This window comes from Hetaerina americana, unplaced genomic scaffold (genome assembly GCF_022747635.1).
Source record: "Hetaerina americana unplaced genomic scaffold, ioHetAmer1.1.p SCAF_26, whole genome shotgun sequence".
NCBI classification, from domain to species: domain Eukaryota; kingdom Metazoa; phylum Arthropoda; class Insecta; order Odonata; family Calopterygidae; genus Hetaerina; species Hetaerina americana.
The window spans coordinates 1492004-1512813 of NW_027286830.1; positions in this window are offsets into that span (position 1 = coordinate 1492004).

Here is a 20810-nt window from a genome sequence, read left to right on the forward strand (position 1 = left end):
CTCCCTCCAGAGTGCTGGGCCTTTCAGTAGCGCACTCCGAAAACCGAACGAAAAGCTTTTAATTTCCAACTCAGGTGAAAGCGGCCACTTTGCGTTTGGCCGCGGAACTTTTTGAGCCTGTTTCTTCAGCTGTTTGCTTTTAATCACAGTTCATTGCCCATTATCATAAGCCCTTTGGATCCGATTAGTTACCTAAAAAAAGGAGCGAAGAAGGGGTCGAAATAGCTAGCTTTCCCGGAAGATTTTTCTCTCGACAGTTCCTTAATGCACCCCTGGAAGAGGCTGGTCTTTCCGAGGGGGTTCCCTCAGGCGATTAGTCATTATCCAGGGTTCGCGGAACCCCCATCCTCCGGGATTGATTAGCATTCTTTTGAAAGAACCTTTGAGCCAGAGAAGGGGGAAGTACTGTTATCGCCTGAGGCCCAATGCGTATTCATGGTATTATTCTAAGGAATATTTTTTTTCGCTGCTTTTTCCGATTCAGGGTTTTAGACTTCGCGGCGAGGAGAATAACTACGTAGAGTTAGCGTCAAGTAGACCTACGGAATCATTGAACCCTCTATGTTTAACAAATAAACTATGCAAATAACGATTCATGTCTGAATATGCATGTTATAATTTATCTTTCATTTATGTCCTCCAAATAATTACTTAGATGATAAAATAATAATTATACTTAATTCATTTGGACAAATGGTACAACCATATTAAATATCGTCAATATAAACATTATTTAACATACAAATATAAGTTCTTAAATGTGATGAAGATCGCCATAAAAGATTCATCCAATGAGTAAAGTGGGTGAGCAAGCAACCAGGTATATACCCTATTCTTGAAACTCTGGATAAAGTTTGATTTCAACTGAGTTGGCAGATGGACGCAAATGTATTACTTTCATTAATGGCCGCATGGGTAAAACTATTCTAAGTGGTTCCCCCATCTTGAATCAAAGAATGGCCACTCTTTGCCCTTTTTAAACGTGTCACAGGGATGATACCTCAAATTTTGTTTATCCAGAGCCTTTGTAAATGTTCCAAATGGCCATGGTAATTTGTTTGCTTGTGAAGAAGACTGGAATTGGCGTTTTATAAAAGAAGACGGTGATGTACTCTGTGCATCACAATCCCTTGGGTGGCGCGCTTATATAAGTAGTAGCAGCAGCAGGATTATGGTATTACCATATAATAATGCTTTTATAACTGTAGAAAACTAAGAACAGATTTTTTATCAAGCACACATGAAATGACTAACTGATGACAACAAAACATCCACAAAATATAGGAACTTAATAATTCGTTTTGTGTTAGAAGGAAATTGAATTGCCGAGTATTTTCCAAAATGTCTCTTATCTTTCTGGGGGATACAAGTGACTTGAAATAATAGGCTGCACTTCTATCTCGGGATTAAAATTCATAGGTTGAGGATATTTTCGGAAATTCCAATTTCTTGAGGGACATAATGGAAGTGAATTTACGATAAATGGTAAAATACAATTAAAATTTAAAGAAATGAATGTAGAAACGGTTTTAATTGTATTTCTTTTAATTAATGTTGAAAGAAAGAAAAAAATTGATGTTTCTCGTGAGAGTTCTGTTAGTCGTGGTAAATACTTTTTAATTGAGTCATTAAGTCTCCGTGAATTATGACTTTTCATGTCCATTTTTATGTAGCATATAGTGAAGAATAGCCAGTGGTAGCCAAAAGATTTGTCAATAGTCACAGCTAATGAATTCAGAATTGAATATCGTTGAATGAAATGCACTGGAGCGTAGAATCGAACCAAGTGCCTTTCGTGTGTCGGGGTGAATGTGCACATCACGATTCCGATTGTAATTTTAAGAAATTCGTTTCTGGATTTAAGGGAGCCTCGAACCTTGCCCTTGCCCATCAAAACTTCCTAAATCAACCCTGGAATTTGAGCCGTACTCGTCCATATGCTCATCGGTTCGGTGGGCCTAAGTTGTAACCATCGCTAGGGCGAACGATTATACAAGAAAGCGTATGATCGTTTATCCCACCTCATCTCTCTCTCCCGGACAACAAACCCAATCGTTATTTACTTAACCGAGTCCTTTTTGAAGGGAGAACTTAACTACATTGATCTGTCTGGAGCGTGATTTACGGCGTCTTCGAGGGGACGGGCAAGCTTGAGAGCTTCCAAAAAGGAATAAAATAAACTCAATTAAAATGAATAAAGGGTGGGCACTGCTAATTTTTTTTAATTTAATTTTTCAACAAACCGCTTTGCCGGAAGAAATAACAAGTCGATCAACCTTTTATCCCAACGCTCCCGCATGCTCGAGACTTAATCTTTTAATCGCCAAAAACGTGGTTCTCCTCCCTCCCTTGCTTTTCCTCTCCCCCGCCTCCTCTCACATCTATCTTCCCTCTCCCGCCCATACCCTCGCCTCCGAATCGACCCTCATCCACTCCTTCCTTCCCCCACCCCCTTCTCGATCCCCTCGCCATCTCACGCGCACACTCAACACCACCCAGCACTCTTTCGCTTTAATTCCCCCTCTTTTCGCTTTTTAAAAATCCATTTCTTTCCTCTTCCATTATCGCCGTCAATCCCCGCCAACACTTCACTCCTCCCTGCTCCAAAAAGACCCGCAATTCCCTCAGCCAATTTTTTTTTTTTAATCTTAGCACTCATTCCACCCTTCCTTCCTCACCCCTTTCATCCCACACCCCACCCCTCGGTTTCTCTTAGGAATGCACATGCATGCACCCGTGCATGCAAAGGTATTCATTCGCGTGAACATGTATTCGGGTGCGATCGGGGAATAAAAACAATACCACCTCCAACACCCGTCTCCACCCGTCAGCAAGCCTTGTTCGTTTTCTTCCAATCGACGTCGAATGATGGCAATTCTTGAGCGATTCGGAATGGACTGGCAAAGCACTACCACCAAGATATGAGGAATCATGCATTCCAGAAGCTTAGAACGTCACAAATAAGTAACACATAGGGAATATTTGTAACTTTTTAATTTATTGGAAAGGTCATGATATTGACTGTATTGCACGTGTCTATCTAGTGCGTAATCAATGTTCTTAATGTAACGTAGTTCATGCAGTTCATGAAGTTGACAGCCGGATCAGCTAGTTGTCCACCGTGAGCAATCGCGGCACCCATCGGGCCGACAATTTTTTTCATCGCCAACTTATCATGTAAAATATTAATTGCCGTTCCGGTCGACACACTCACGACCTCTGCTACTTCGCGCACTTTCGTTCGTCGATCAGCGAGAATCATGGCGTGGACTTTTTGAATGCTTTCCTCAGTAACCACGTCTGCTGGGCGTCCTGGTCGCTCCTCATAAAAAAACAGATGTTCGCCCACGTTTAAATTCGTTGAACCAATATCTAACTGTGGTCATAGATGGTGAAGTGTCCCCATAAACAGCATACAACTTTGCTTTTATCGCCTCGCATTTCTTCCCATCCAAAAACAAAAAGCGAATTACCGAACGATACTGCTCTTTTTCCATCTTAGAGAAAATCACGAAACGCGTCTTACTCGAATGGCTGCCAAATCCAAACTAACCTTTAAATCAGTCTGATTTTTTTTACCGTCGTTTGATAGATGGCAGCACACGATGATAACATAAACTTCCCTCAGGAACGCCCTTTGTTGTCAAACACGGGCACTTATTGAACCGCCCTCGTATGCTATGACGCCTAGAACTTATTACTGCCTTACCATCGCTGAGCTTCGGATAGTTTGCGTAAATACCGTGTCCTACCACTGGAGTCCGTTCACCCTTATAACGCCACGCGTATGCATAAATAATGCTGAGTCTTTCACCGTGTTCCTTTCTTTAGTTTGGAGAATATCTATAACGGAATGTAAAACTTCGTCGATTCAATTTTTCCTGTCACTGTATTTTCTTCTTTTTTGATAATAGATAAAAAAAACCCTATGGAACCTAGAATATATGAAATCGTGGGATAAGTTTCTGAAAAGAAATATTTAGGAAGGATGGTGCCCTCAGATTGACATATCATAAGGGAACTTTGAAATAATTAGTAGATGACACAATCTTAATAATACTGGCATTGAAGGTGTTATCAAGGTAACCAGGCCCTTATAAAGTCACCAAATGGCGCTAGCTTCAATAAATAGTGATTACTGATCTTCATAATATTTGTAATTTGAGAATAGTAGTTATGAAGGCAAGGTTAACTGAGAAACGAAGGGAAATACATTTTTCTTTGCTTACAATGCCAGATTTCATTGTTACATTTACGCATGAAAATAATTTTAACAGATATCTTGTCTGGATGTACACGTATTCTTATAAAGTAATAAACTTAGTGCTACTTTTAAATAGTACTACCACCACTGATTACTAACGGATTTCTCAGTGTTGGAAATGAAAAGCTTAGTCAGCAATATTTACTTCATTCGGCATAATTAACGGGGTGCTCATGAATGGTAATGCATTCTAGTTCCAGGGAAAGTATTTTGTCCATTCATGAAAACTATCGAATTCGGTAATTCCAACGCAAGCCAACGATCGGCCGCCAGAACCATTCGACCATTTTCTTGATGACCCTTGATCCTGCGCATGTGATAGTTATTATCCTAGCACGGCTACTCAAAAATAGTTCATCTGCATTGTGGGATATGGCTATTTTAAAATTGACCCCAATGTTTTGGTGTAAATTAAAGTTGGTAATAATCTATCCAGTGTTTGCATTCATACATATTTGAGATTATAAAACTAATATTACTAAATTAAATTATTATTAATTACTAAACTACCTATTTCATTATAACTTTCATAAACTATTTCATTTTTCCTCTAAGTAAATAATTATCTTCGGCATTGGCCTCAGAAAAAATTTTATGTGATATATATTCCGTGAGATATTTCAATTCATTTCCGGCCAATTTTATGCATATAATACTTATTTAATAATATGATGACTGGAGGTAGCAATCGGGCCATATGGTAAGTATTTCACCATACATTATTTACCTCCCATCCAAATGTTAAATTGTTTGTATGAAATGAGTAAATGGAGATGACGGTAGATCCCTAATCCAAAATATCCATAAATTTTACCATTTTTGGAGGTACATCGTCTGAGACTTCCGCCCGAAACGAAACATATTATGTATTTGGTTATAAGAGGATATGTAAGAATAGATAGTTATTTCTTCTCACGGAACTTTATAGTAAAATAGGAACATTAATGGAAATAATAACGAAGGCAATTAGCAAGCGGGAAGTGATGTTATTTTAATGTTTTTCTTTTCATTGCGCTTACATCTATTAGGGATATATAGCGACCGTCATTTATTGTATTTTTATGTTATTTTATGTTAGCTTTATCGCTAGGGTTGTCATATGTATGAAGAAAGTGTGGTCCATAAATGCTCTACCCTTAACATATTTGGACCTTATATCAAAATATGCGGACAAAATTATTCGCCAATGTAATGGTCTATTCATTTAATACCATTTATGTATCACACTCATATATTTATCTCTCATTTCCTTCTGTTAATATCAATTTTTCTCCGTATACACAAGACATCCTTGTATGTGTGTGCCAGGTTAATAATGAACTTTGGGTCCCTCATAGTTGGTTAATGGGTTTCGGCTCAAGAGAATACCTGGTGGTGTTGCTCTCAGGATGGCGAGGTTCCAGGAGGAGGCATTCTTTGACCGAGGCGTAACGATAGATCAATCGTATCACATTGCGCTGCCTGGGAATTTCCTTGGAGGCTGAGTTAACGCCATAATTAAAGGATGGGATAGTTATTTTCTACTTTCGCTCCCGCACACATATGTGGTGCACCCGAATAACGTTTCCGGGATAAACGCTTTCTTTATGTCGGAATACAAAAATGTTAAAAATATACGAATTTACGTTGAATTCATTTAAAGAGTAGGTCACCGGATAATTTTTACATTAATGCAGATAAAATCCTGAGTGAAATTTCTCTGGTAAAACTTTATTCTGGGAGCATTAATATTTTGTATGCCTTTCCAGAGTTTAATTGAAAATCAGAACTCCGCATTAAAGTATTATAGACAATGGAGAACAGTGCCTGGATGCATCAGTTTAAAACTTCCTATGCTTAGTTGCTAAAAATATATTTTGTGTTCTGAATGTGTAACCCGTAAAATAAATTTTTTTAATACACATATATCCCTTTTACATCTAAATTCTGGGGAAGGAATGATAACCTTCACTAAAAACTGCAATTGAAATGAAGCTTCGATTATCTTTCAATCATTCAAACGACCCTTGTCATCTGTAATTGATCATAATATTTTGATTGATCCTGTCCAATTGCCATTACAACTAATCTTGAAAATAATATTACAGTATATCAGTACATTATTTTTATTAATTACACTCGCAAGAAGAGGAATGGCGGCGGATATTTTAGGTTCTCTATAAAGAAACTGGAAAAAGATGCTTGAGTAGATACCACCGTTTATTGATAAAAACCTTAGATGCGCATACTGATCTTCATAAAAATATCAAGGTCAAAATTCACCTCGGCCTCATCATCGTAAGGTATTTTTAACTATAGTAAAGTACACAAAATATTAGAACTAAAGTAATTAATTGCAGCATGGCTGGTTATTACTTCCTGTAATTAGGATTGCTTTGATTTTTCAGTTAAATCTATCCCAAAACTGCGAAATTTTGCTTCGTACTCGTACTAGTATTTTCCATAAAAGGCTCATTTTTTATACACATCTGCCCAAAAAGGAGTGAAATGTTTTCAGGGATAATGTTGTTTTTTTTTAGTTTTTATTCCTTTTTAACAGCTAAACGCCTCAATCAATTTGGATGAATGAGGTATCGTTGGAATACTTATATTATCCCTAGTAATATGGACTATGCGGTGTCGCACAAGAATCAAAATATATGTAGGGTGTAAGGAAGTACCGGATGTGTAGATTATTGTTATTGATATTCTACTTTTTATGGTAGGTTTTGGATGGACACAGGCTGACCAACGATATATTTCTTTGCCTCTACTAACATAACAAAATTAGCATCCTACATTACAATAAACTCTTCTTCCATTCCGCATAAGTTCCGCCTTTATTCATTCCTTCCTACATGCTTATCCTTTTCCTACCCTTTCCTTGCTTATCTAGCGTTATCCCCTGTATCACCATCTTCAAAATTACGTACAGATTGTTAAAATAAAAATATTTCAAAATGATGAAAAGTTATCTGATTCAGTTGATGATGTAGAATGATCTATGCATATGATTGCAATTTTGTGATAAAAAATGGTGATATTGTATTTTATTGGTTCGCATTTTTCGTGCAGTCATTTTTCTTATTTTTTTTAAATTATCTCTACTTTTTACGTACATGACACCTCAATATTGCACCATCCCTTGATCACCGTTATGCTCTTTTGTGATGTCTATTTTTTCAGGTCATACTGGGTCCTTATTTGAGCTTGTACACAAGTGAAAGGCAATTAATCCTCTGTTCCAGATACTTGAGTTTTATTTTCTTAATTTAGAATTTCGTTAAGAAATTTAAGTTTACCTTTTCTGCTTTCTTCATAAATTTAGTAAATTTTAATGCTTTCTGTCTTTGCTTCACATTTCAAGCACTGGTTTCTCGTTTTAATATCTACGGTGTCTCACTTGGGTGTAATTTCATCATTCATTTCAATTTATGAGTTCTATTCCGTAGGAGAGTAAGTATTGTTATTTTGGAGTAGGGATGGCGATTTTTAATTTAACGTAAAAATAAACCGCCAACAATGCGTTTGTCGAAATTTCAACGAATTACTGATATTACCGTTAAAATAGAGAGAATTTTACTTATGTTAACACTAAAATATGGTTTTGGAACGAATGCATTTTTGTTGAATCAAGTATTTATATACTTAATGAACTTTTTCCCCACATTAAGTACTCTTACATTTTTTTTGGCGAACTTCAGAAATGACGCCGACATATATGTGTGGTATATCTCTTGAAACTCTCCTTTTTGCACAGACGGTCCTTAAAAATATATTTCTCCCCTTCTCTTGCTTATTGGATGTCCCATAAGTCCAGCCGAGTGGAAAATTAGATAGCCCACAAGATTATACGAAATTAAAATCTTCTTGAAAAATTGCCTCAGCGTTAAATTAAAAAAAATATATAAGATGCGTTATCAAATCCGCTAGCCATAATACGCTCTAACTCAGCAACACACACTCATCCACCTCGCCATCACCTGGGGCCCCTCGTTTAAATCTAATTTTGTTTTTCATAATAGCCACTGCCTCACACTAACACAGCGATCGTATTTAGGCCTGCCTCAAGCACGACAAGAAAGCAAATATATTTCAATCAATCACGAAAATGAAATGTTTTTTTCGTTCATTTTTCAATGTACACGTACTAAACAATATTCAACGGAAGCATTACTAGAAGAAAGTCTGCAATTTTTATGAAAAGGAATTACTAATTATTTTTTAATTGAACACCCCTAGGAAGCGTACCACTCATTTGAGTGGTCTATATTCTACAGAACTCTAGAAAGCACCCGAAAATTAGAAGATAGATCTACATGTTTTTATGAAGGTTCCTATTTTAGCAGTCTTCAAAACAAAGTATAAATGTAATAGATGAGTGTAGGGGGTTCACCCCAGGGAAAAAGTAAGATGTAGCTTTCTTTCCCTGTGAAGCCTGCACCATCTATGGTGTCTCAGATAAACCTGGCACCGCGAATATCTATTCTATCCCACATCCCATATTCGGCTGTGAGTGGCCAAAGGCATCACCCGGATTTAAATCCTTTATCCCCCCAGGCCAAATACTCTGCTCTACACATTTATGTTACCTCGTCGCTCTATAAAATTTAATGGATTTCAATTTCTGGAGGCCCAGAGTTTAAATCAGTTTTTCCGCACAAAATATCCCTCTTAGAAAATTCACTAGTCATCATAATTTAGATGACGGCGTAATACTCGAAATTCGTTTTCGAATATTCGTTTCTCGAAAATGTAAATTTTTATTATTTTTCCCATGAACGCGTAAAGAATTATGACTTAGCTTCAGTGTCTATTTGACTAAGTTAGTGCTCATAATTAACTTATTTAATTTTTTCATAGGATTTCAATGGTTTAATACGCTGCTGATGAACATTAGAGAATACATTTACCGCCAAGGTTTTGGTATTTTTGGCGAGAAATAATCGGCACCATGCATCGGCGGTATTGGTACGTTAGAATAGGGTCTTTTGGTAGATTTAGAACTGAGAGAAATGAGGTAAATGTAACTTTTATTTTGAACCGGAATCAGGTATGTTGAAGAGCTGAAAAGTAGCTCAAAGGTCAAATACATGAAATGTTGAAACATATTGGAACGAAGCAATAATTAGGACTACTTTTGTGTCTATAGCGGAAATAATTAGAAAAATGATATTGAGAATGATCAGTACAAAAAAAAAACAAATTGACCGATAAAGTAGCTTTACTTCATTCGAAGTCGACTTGAAATTTATGTTTTATTTTTTTATTTCGTGACCGCAACACCCTTGACAACATCGTTACGTAAAAATAAAGTCGATTGAATTAATTTTGATCATTAATTCACTGCATGGAAAGTTTTTCTTCACAAACTGATGTCAATTTAACCTTCCCTTCAACGAACCCATCTACTTAGGGTCAGAAAAGAATCCCATATTATTATCAGGATTTCCGCAATTATTTTTTTCGGAAGTGATGATGGGAAGGAAGCGGCCGGAGTAAAAGTTGGGGAAACTCTTCCCTAACCCTCCCCCACCCTGTTTCATCCCCAATCGCAAGGCGTTTTCGGTGGAAGGGGGCTTTTTATTATTATAAGCGGCGTATTTATTTGTGAGTGCCGAGTTACCCGATGGGTCGTGTGGGAAGCCCGGGCTCTCATATATTCTCTTTTCTCATCCAGCGGAGAAGCGGTGCATTGCGCGCGTGGAGATAGGAGGCCTCTCTCTCTCTCTCTCCCCCCTCGCGGGAATGAGTTTAGTCCCTTCCCACTGCATCTCCTCCCTCAACTACCATCCTCCGTCCACCCCCGGCCGTTCTCTTTTAGGAAGATTCCCTCGCGTTTCATTTTTTTGCGCCCTTTCCGGGATTTGTGACGACGGGTGGGAGGGAAGGCGTTTAAGCGCAAGCCTTAGAATATTGAATGATATGGGGCAACATTTTAGAATCGTGCAATTTTTTGCGCCATTTCCGCCCATTAAATTAAATCGAAATGTTCTCTTTGGAGACACTGCAACCGAGACGGCGTCATTCCTAGTGAGAGCTCTGACTTGGCACTTTTAGGTAAATTCAGAATAGGTGAGTCAATCCAATTTTTAAAAATTCATAAGACTGAAGAGACCATCATATTTATTCCTATTCTAATGATATCTGAAATTTAGGTTCACTTTCTGGATTTGATATCAAATTATGGATATAAGTTAAAAGCACACGGTGCAAACCGGGTGAAATTTCTACTACGGTGAAATACAGTCGGATTGAGGCAGGAAGCGTCAGTTTGTGTACGTTTCTTTCTATGCCTAGACCTTAAGCAGTCGTGTACCGAGGTGATTTCAGCATCGTAGTCCGAATGTGCCTCTTCTTGCCATATTATTTTATGACGCCCGATATTTTCCGTAGTAGTTAAGGTCGTAGTAAAAATAACATCGAGTTTGACGTATATAATGGATGTTTTATTAATCCTTTGTCTCTTGTAGAAAATATTTTGCAAGAGATTTTTTTCTAAAATTGGGCACTGACATATAAACGGGTTTGTGTATGTATGTGTGTGTGTGTGTGTACATACATGCATACGTACAGAAAAACACACGTTCAAACACGAAAATCCACCGAATGGCGAAAACATATTCATTCACATGGATGTAGATATAAGGAAAAGGGATGAGAACACACATAAAAGACAAACACGTGAATGGTGGAGAAGGTTGAGTTGAGCGGATCACAAGCGTAAAACAGTTTCCTTTCCTTGCTCAATTGGTTAGAGCATCGTCCCGGCAAGTGGAATATCCATGATTCAAGTCATGTTGAGTTCCTGTCCCTTTTCTTGATATTTTTATCCAATGGAATGTGGGTATACACATACATGTGTTTGTGTCCATATGGTGTATATGTATATAATTATATATATATATATATATATATATATATATATATATATATATATATAAACCATAACAGTAATCAGCCCGAAGGTCAGTTTGGTAGGTCATGGTAGAGTTCACTCAGTACTAAGCCCGACGGCGTGTGAAATTCACATGTATGAAACACTTTTTTGAAAGTCTCACGGACGTGAATAATGATAAATAAAATTTACCACCAATGGGCACAGACGAAAACTCAGAAACACACAAAATAGAAAAGAAACTCACTAAGTTTCGAATTTGCGGTGGTCGCAGCCACCTTCCTTAAGGAAGAGAAGGATCGAATTGCTATTTTATATATATATATATATATATATATATATATATATATATATATATATATATATATATATATAGTATAGTATAGTATAAGTAGTTTTCTTGATATTTCGACGGAAACAATCCGTCTTCCTCTGAAGATATAGAAGTAATGTCATTACTTCTATATCTTCAGAGGAAGACGGATTGTTTCCGTCGAAATATCAAGAAAATACGTGTGAGTGTTCTCTTTTTTTGTGTTTCTATATTATGTGTTACTGTGTATTATACTATTCGGCACTTCCGTGTTACGTCTATGAAAGCATATATATATATATACATAATAGCAATACCATACCCTCAAATTATAGGTTGAAAAATAGGCGTGATAATGGACAAACCCGGTTTTACCCCTCTTCCTAACAATGAAATGAAATGACAATGAATGAAATTTACACCATCCCGATGAAACATCCACAACTCGAACCTGAGCAGTCTGTTATACACGCATCCACGGAATGCAGAGGCCTCATATCCCTTCAATTAAATCCAATGTCCTCTATGTTCCTCTCCACTAATATATATATATATATATATATATATATATATATATATATATATATATATATATATATATATATATATATATATATCTGGGTCTCGGATGTTGCAATAGTTGCGGTGAGCAGATTGTTTTCCTTTCCGATTTTGTGTCAATTCCACCTCCTCTCTCCCCTCCTTCCCTACCTCCGCTCCCCTCTAGCCTCTCCTCTTCCTTTCCTCTCCCCAACCATTCCTCTTACCCCTCCTCCACCTCCCGTTCTCCCCTTCCCCTGGCCCCCTTCCCTTGCTCTCGCACCCCTCACCTCTACTATTCCAGCAGTCACTACTTCTCCATCTTCCGATGAAGACGGAGCAGAATTCCGTCGAAATGATCAAGAAATAACGTGTGAGTGATCTTTTTATGGGTGTCTATATTGTTTGTTTCTGTCCAATTTATTATTCAACACTTCCGTGTTACGTCGACGAAATCATATATATATATATATATATATATATATATATATATATATATATATATATATATATATATATATATATATATATATATGTGTTTTTATATATTTGTGCGTCGCCGAAGAGCGTTCCATTTCGAAGATGTATATATATATATATATATATATATATATATATATATATATATATATATATATAAACAAGAAGAATAACCTTAATGACGTAAAAATCACTAACGTTGAGGCTGGAAGGAAAGAGCGGGAAAAGTCTCATTTTATTATTTTTTTAGTACCATTTCCACTGATACTTCGTGACGAATCACATCGCGGTAAAATCCAGTCAGATAATTTCGTAATTTTTACCTTCTACCTGTAATAATAAGTCCAATTTCACCAGCGAATGCCGATCCAGGAAACTTCATAAAAATTAAATCTGAGCTTCAACCTTTCCCTCCCGTACTGCAATCCTATAAAAAACTGTAGGCCGCACAGGGAGAAATTTCTTTCACTCATTCTTATTTTTTTTACTTCCGGGAAATTCACAAAAAATGACGCACACGCGGCGAGACCCGATCTCCCGCGGAAGAATTTGAAGCGGAAAAAGATTATTTCGACGATTTTTTATTGCATTGCCTCTCCCGCGCCACGAAGCATTAAAAAAACTCCTTCCAGCGTCACTTACCCTTGAATTCGAGCAAAACCATCGGGAAGTCGACTTGCAATTTATTCACTTGTTAGTGGGAGCAAAAAAATAATTAAATTTACGCGACATTTTGTAGAATTTATCCATTATAGTGTTACACTGTGCTTCCAATTATTCGGCCTAACAATTCTAAAAGTGGAACTCAATAGGGATGTTAAAAGCTGTGCTAATCCTGGAATAGATTGTGCGTTAAAAAATTAAGAGTAAACATGGCAACCTAGCCAAGTACAGGCGTTAGTTGCTTTTTTTATGTAAGGATATATGAAAAACTTGTTCAAAGACAACTTCCTAAAATAATAAAACAATGACAACAAGCAACAATTGGAAATGGAAATACATCACTGCTGCCAAGCTAGCCTGTCTCTAAGTCTAATTATCCTAAGAAACATTTAGTTGTCTCTTGACTAAATATATCATAGTTTTATTTTCAACGGTAATAATATATTTTAATTATCTTTGAGAATTTTTTTTCCCTGAAGAAATAATTGTTCCTTATGATCCCTAATAATAAAGATATTAGCTAGTATATTCGCAGCGATTTAATTGAATCGGCAACATTTTCTTTTGCAATTATGTTTTTTTACATGTTTTTGTCGGTATTGTATGGCAATATAATTGAGCAATTTGGATAAGTCAATAACATGAATTTTCTTTGGGTGATGATCGTCATTCAAAGGACGTAATACGTCAGTGGGGAACGCGGGAATGTTGTCCTAATTGTGACACCCAAATTCTAAAATCAAGGTATGGAGCCTGGATGTACAGAGGATCTTTTCCTCTGATGTAAGCGGCAATTAACTCTGTATCTCTCGGGTGCGTTCAAGCGTGACCTGCCACTCTGTCGTAAATGAAATCGCAAGATATTCCGTGAAATTTTTTTTGCCGTCAGATTTCCTCACTTGCAAATTTACAAGGCGTACCATGTTTGAATGCCAACAATTGTATCTCTGAGTGACGATGTCAAAATGACGGGAGAAAAAATATAAGACCAACGAACGCATTTTATGAGATACAGCAGAGTATATGAAGGCTACCTTCCCTTATCCAAGTCCTCGTCCTTCAAAAAGACAATCCAAGCGGATTCGTTCTCTCTGCAAAGAGCAACGACAAAAATTTCGGTTTTCATTTTCACGGGTCCAATAGAACCACGGACGCGAGAGAGTCGCCAAAACATGTGGACACCTGACTGCTTGCTTACACGGTATCCTACCAAAAATTACGAATAAGGGAAATACGGTAGTCGGGCAGCGAAAGGGGAGGACTCACGGCAGCTTGGAGACTGACAGCCGACCGATTGGGATCTCTTTTAAATGGGGATGTGATGGGCAGGAGGGTATGGAAAGCAGTCGAGTTAACTGCGAGAGCCGATAAAGTTTTGCGCGACTCGATGCACGCGGTCTAAGCCACCCACACCACAGCAGCGAGCATACGCAGCTACTGTGATGCTTCCTTTCCCGTAAAACAGGCTCGAAAGGGAACGCCGGAGTGGACGATTAGAGGTGGCGGAAAAGTGAAATGGCGAGCGCGCACGACTGGCGACAGGATAAAGGAGAAAGTGACCATCGGAACCGCGAATTTACTCGCGAATTCACAGAGAGACGCTGATTCTGTGTCGTCGTGTCCATTTGTTTTTACGAGCTCGAGTCCACGTTTACTCATTCGTCGCCGGTTACGCACGCTGACTTTGTACATCAGATGAAAATATGCCTCTTACCGCAAAGGTCAGTACAAGGAGGTGTAATATATATATATATATATATATATATATATATATATATATATATATATATATATATATATAATAACAACCTAATGTGAAAGTCTCGCGGATGTGAATAATAATCTATATGGTGTTAACACTTATAAATACAAAACCGCGAAACACACAAAAATGAAAAGAAACTCACACGTTTTCGAATTTTCGGTGGTCAAGTCACCCCTCTAACGGATGAGAAGGAAGGAACTGAGGAGAAAGCGGAAGGGGCTGGAGACACTGGATGGGGACATATAGGGGAAGGTGGGGAAAGGTTTGCGAGGGGAGAGTTAGGAGGAGAATATTTAGAAGTGTGGGGATAATAAGGAAGGTTTTTGGAGCGGAGTACGGATTAAAAAATGTGAAGATAGGGGTGATTAATGTCTAAAATTAATACTTGGTTCATTCCAGGAATCAAGGAGCCAAATGAACGCCTGCTCCATAGTTTTGAGTTTGAATGGACGGTCAGAGAGTGGGAGAGATGCTAAATGTAGACACTATAGTATTTATCAAAGGGACTGTTGTGTTCGGAGCTGTGTATTGGCATTGGGAGCATCCCGATCAGGGAAGGATTCTTCCATGAGGCCCGGTGGTTATTGATTCTAATGATAAGGGGTGTGGTACAGTGTTCAATATAAAAGGCAGGGAAATGTTGGCACTTCAGAAGGTAAACTACATTGCTGGATGTACATAAGGAGTAGGGAATTGTTGGGAGGATTTAAAAATGGGTGGGAGGGAGATGGGGTTCAGTTTTTGAAAGTAGGACATGTTTTGCATCTAGGTATATTGAAGGGCACGGGAGTGGCTTTGGGACGGGGTGGGGATTTGAGGAGTGTTATGGTTGATTTAAGGAGAACTGATGAATTGCTGAGGCGTTTGAAAGTATCGGAGGGGGATTTGGGAAATAAGTTGTTGGTAGAATTATGGTTTTTGAGGATAGGGTAGAGGTTTGTTAGGATTGATCTCAGGGACTAGGCCAGGAAAGTATGCGGTACAAATTTTCCACCATGTTTGTACATATATGTGTGTGTGTGTGTGTATATATACACACACACACACACACACACACACACACACACACACACACACACACACACACACACACACACATATATATATATATATATATATATATACATATATGTGTATATATATATACATATATATATATATATATATATATATATATATATATATATATATATATATAAAATATCTTCGAAATGGAACGCTCTTCGGCGACGCACAAATATGTAAAAACACAGATTTAGATTTTTAGAATATAGAAACTCAAAGAAAGGACACTCACAATTTGTTATTTGACGTTTCGACAGCACGACACGTTCTGAAGACGACAGCCGTGCTGTCGAAACGTCATATATATATATATATATATATATATATATATATATATATATATATATACATACATACATACATATAAACATATATGTAACAATGTGAAAGTCTCACGGATGTGAAGAATAATGTATCTGAAGTTATCTCCGTTATTTTTCGTAGCTAAAGATAGTTCAATGAATCTGGTGGCATCTGGATTGCAGAAAATGATTATTGCAGGGTACCTATTCCTGAAAAATTTAACAAACACAACTCTATCGTATGGAAGACGTTGTGGCGTTTAATCTTATTATCATTTGAATTTTACTTTTTATCTTTTCCTAATCGTTTTCAGGGAAAACTTTCTGTAAAATCATAAAATTTTGACAATCCATTACAGAGAATGATATTTTCTTTATTTCGCCATGTGTTCACATGGGGGCAGGGTAATATTTTCTAAAGCCCCAAAGCTCTGAGATGCTCAATTTCCATTTTTCTTCCTTGGACTTCGTAAGACGCGCTAAACTTAGCCCAAATTTTTCGTATTAAGTTGTCTTTTTTGATTGACTTGGATAAGATCGTTTTTGATTAATTAATAGTCCACTGATAAACCGGCAACAAGGACCCATTCACCTTCGACTTATTAATATGGAGGAATTCGGGTGGGTTATCGTAGTTAATTGATAGAAACAGAGGCAGTCAGGGCGCTTGGATGGCGATGAATGGTGCCACGGAAGGGAGATAACGTCACATCATTACGACTCTTGGGGGCTTGGATGGTGTGGATCGGGAATTTAATCAACATTCCCTCCTAATCCACAGATCCGTGATAAAAACCTCCTAAATATAAAAGTGATAATCCTACCCACCCACTCGCCTCTTCTTTAGCGTTTTCCATCATCCGGAGAGTTAGTTGCTTCTATCTCTCGGCACTCGAAACCGTTTTACCCCTCCCCCCTCCTCTCCTTCCACTCGTCCTTCCTAGCCTTGGTAATCTCGACTCCCCTCTGAATCTCGCACAACCCTTTTGTCGCAACTTTTGGGTTGAGCAGAAGGAAATCTATAAGATGAAACAAGCGATATTTTCCGCGGTCCATTGAAAAATCCATTTTTCCAAATTTGTGAATCGATTTGAATAAGTAACGTATTTTTAATGCGCATCTGTCCACGGTGACCTTTTTTTACAAAGATTTATTAGATTAGATTTTATACATGGCTCCTCACCCCATATAGGATTTCTCTGGCCAAGTAATAAGTCCTGACTTGTCACCTAATAACCGATACACATAAGCAGCATAATTTTAGAGTTCATTTTTATTTTTGGTAGTTGAAATTAGGCAGAGCGTTTTACTGCAGTTGTGGATGAAATTGAATCATCCGTAGTTTTCCATTCCATTAGCAACGACTATTAGACTTTTAAAAATGAAATATAACTGGCCAAAACTTGTTCAAATAGAAGTCTCAGCTAACATTTCCTATCATCATCATTGAGTCTAATTATATTATTGATTGCCGTATCATAAGTTAAGAGCTTTTGCGGTACTTTTCATATCAGTGATACTTGAAATTAGGTCATTTTAATGCACATCTACTTTATTCGGTCCATTAGGCATTAAATTACCCAACAAGATACTCAAGACTGATAACCTTTCTCGTTCGAAATATTAATGTCTTTCTTAAGTTTAGAGTTCATTTCATTTTTTCATCCCCATTGAAGCACCTTTGACTTCATCTCTATGGTGATATTGATTTGATGAATACTATTAATGAATGCCTGATTGTTTATTCAAAGTTTTTGAACGGGTTTGTTGAAAATTTTCTGTCTCTTCTCTGCCGAATCCAAGTTTTTTACCTTACCGTCGTCTCTCGCTCAGGAAAATACGGGCGGTGAAAATACCGTGAATTGTTACTTCCAAGTTTATTAATTAGATTTCCTTTCTTTATGTGTGCCCTGCTGTTTCCTGAGTGATTTGTTATCCATAATTTCATGCATTTTAAGTTCACCTGTGGCATAAGCTGAGTCTCCATAGGCACTACTATGATTTGAGTCTGGAGCTCACCTTTTGGCAGTCATATGCTCTAGTCATTACATCCAAGTCGCTGCGAATGATTTGTTAACTGAAATAAATCTAAAATTATATTGTATCCTGCTAAATCTTGTGACTAGATTTTTGTTGAATTAAATACCAATGTGGTTGTAGATATCACAATTCTGTATTCAAAACAATCATTTTAATTCGTAGCTTATGCGTCTTGCACGGCGTATTCTATCCAGTGTTACTTATGGCCATCGTGAAAAAGGGCGATTTTATATTTATGCATATGTCTGTGATATCTGCGACGGAAAAATTGCATTTGTTTCCTATCAATAATGGTACAACTTCCTGTCAGGGGCGATGATAATGTTTTAAATATCTAACTATTTTGAATCGAATGATTTATTTCATGGCATACACAAGTCTTGACCATACAGGGAAATGAATTTGCGAACTAACAATTGTTTTTATATTGTGATTGTCTTCGAAAATTAGGCTTTCCTCCGATCCTTTCCGATCGCACTTTCGAAACGGCTTCAATGTGCTTCATCTCTCCCTGTCTACCTGTAATACTCTTCATCATAGTCATCTTTGAATTCTCTCATTCTCCTCCTCGACCCTTCTCCTTTCCCCTGTTCACCTTCTTCCAACTGTTTGAGTTTCCTCTTTCAACCTCTTCCCTCTTTACCTTTTACCCTCGCTCTTAACCTCGCTAACCCCCACCAGCCCTCCAATGACAGGCCCGCCGTCCTCCCCCACACTATCCATCCCCCCCAACTTCCTCCACCTCTCTCTCCCCCCCACCCACACACACATTCTCTCTCTCACCCCTTGGCATCCTTGGAAGTGGTTTCCCGGAGCGTCTGCAGCTCTGTGATAGTGTCTCCCTCTCCGCTTCCCTGTCTCCCTCACTCTCACGTTCGCCGTACATCGGGTGCCTGCCGGTGGGGGCGAAAGGGATACTCACCCCCTCCCTTTACCTCCCTTTCCCCGCCTAAACCTTTCATTCCTCGCTTACACTCTCCTATACCCTCCTCAGCCAGACACCACTCTCCTCCCTCTATAGCTGCGGGGAAGCCCAGAGGGGTGCTTCGTTTGGGGTGGAAGAGGGTTGAAAATGCGAAGCTGCGAATTTTTTATCATTCCTCTTTTATTTCCTCACTTTTTCTCATTCAACGTTTTTCTCCTTCTTTTGGCGCTGTTTATTTTTTCACGCCCCCCTCTACATCCTCAAAGGCCTCACTCGGTTATCGTGCGCAAAGGAATCGTTCGACTGAAATAGCAGCATTATTTTTCATCGCGACGGGTAATAAATAAGGTGAGAAATCATTCCTTGCTGGGAGATGACAGATGTAACTGGTTGTCTCTTTAACCCCTGCAGTGAATTAGAGCGGGAAGAATGACCCCAAGTGATTTTGCCGTCTTTATTTTTGCGATGTATTTCTTCTTAAAGACAATTTAAATTTCCAGAATAATTTCGAAGCATCCAGTTACGTATTTAGTTTATCCGTCCCTACGGTGAGCATCTGTGGTTATTTGTGATTTCGATAGACTGAAATTAATTTCCAATTTAGGATTAAAGCGGGCCTCCCGGAGGAACTTGATTAGGTTCGAAATGCGTTACTTAGTTATCGTAAATTTTAAAAAACTTGTACTTTTAGCAGAGATATACAACAATAAAAGAGTGTACCAGCGAAGAATAGAAGTCTGTGAAACATGGTGGGGGGGGGAGGATAGTGAATAAGAAAAGATAGTAACAACTATCCGCTAGATAAGTTTAACAGTACCACGGGGTTTAGATGTATTAAATCATCTTCAGATCTCTACCTGAAGATGATGTAATGCGTCGCAACCCGGTCGTACTGTGAAACTGATCTCGTGAAACATTGCTACTATCTTTCCTTTATTATGCTCTAATTCCTCCTCATCATGCCTGAAACTACTCAATTTGAGAATAGTGAGGATGAAATGTGCATATAAAGTCTGGAACGTGGAAGCATATAGAAAAGGAAAGAGCTATATGGAGGATTCTACAGCGAAGGAATAAAATGGATTGGATACTCCTTGAAGCACAACGAATTAGTTAGAAACCTAACGATAGGAAACAATTGATGGAAAGATCCCACAAGAAAGACCGAGAGATAAGTTCTTAGAACAAATTAAGAAGGACGTATCTCGGAAAAGCTGTCAAGGAATCGGGGAATTGACATTGAATAGAAAAGAATGCAAGGCTATAGGAAATCAATCTTAGAATTGATATACATAGATCATGATGATCACTCTTAGTTAAGATGGCGGCCCAGTGAGTGCTCTATTACTGACTGAAGAGTCCATGGGTAATAGGAGGTAAAATTTATAGGTGGGATCTACCTGGTAAGACTGAGTTGTTTGATTCACAGAAAGGTGCTGAAGCTTTCCCCCACAGATGTGTGAATTTCATTCGTTTAAGTGATTAGTATTTTGTCTTCCCTCAAATTTCATACGGACCTTTGTTTTATAACTGGCACGTTGTAGGTAGGGCGACCGTGCCTCAAGCTATTTAACCT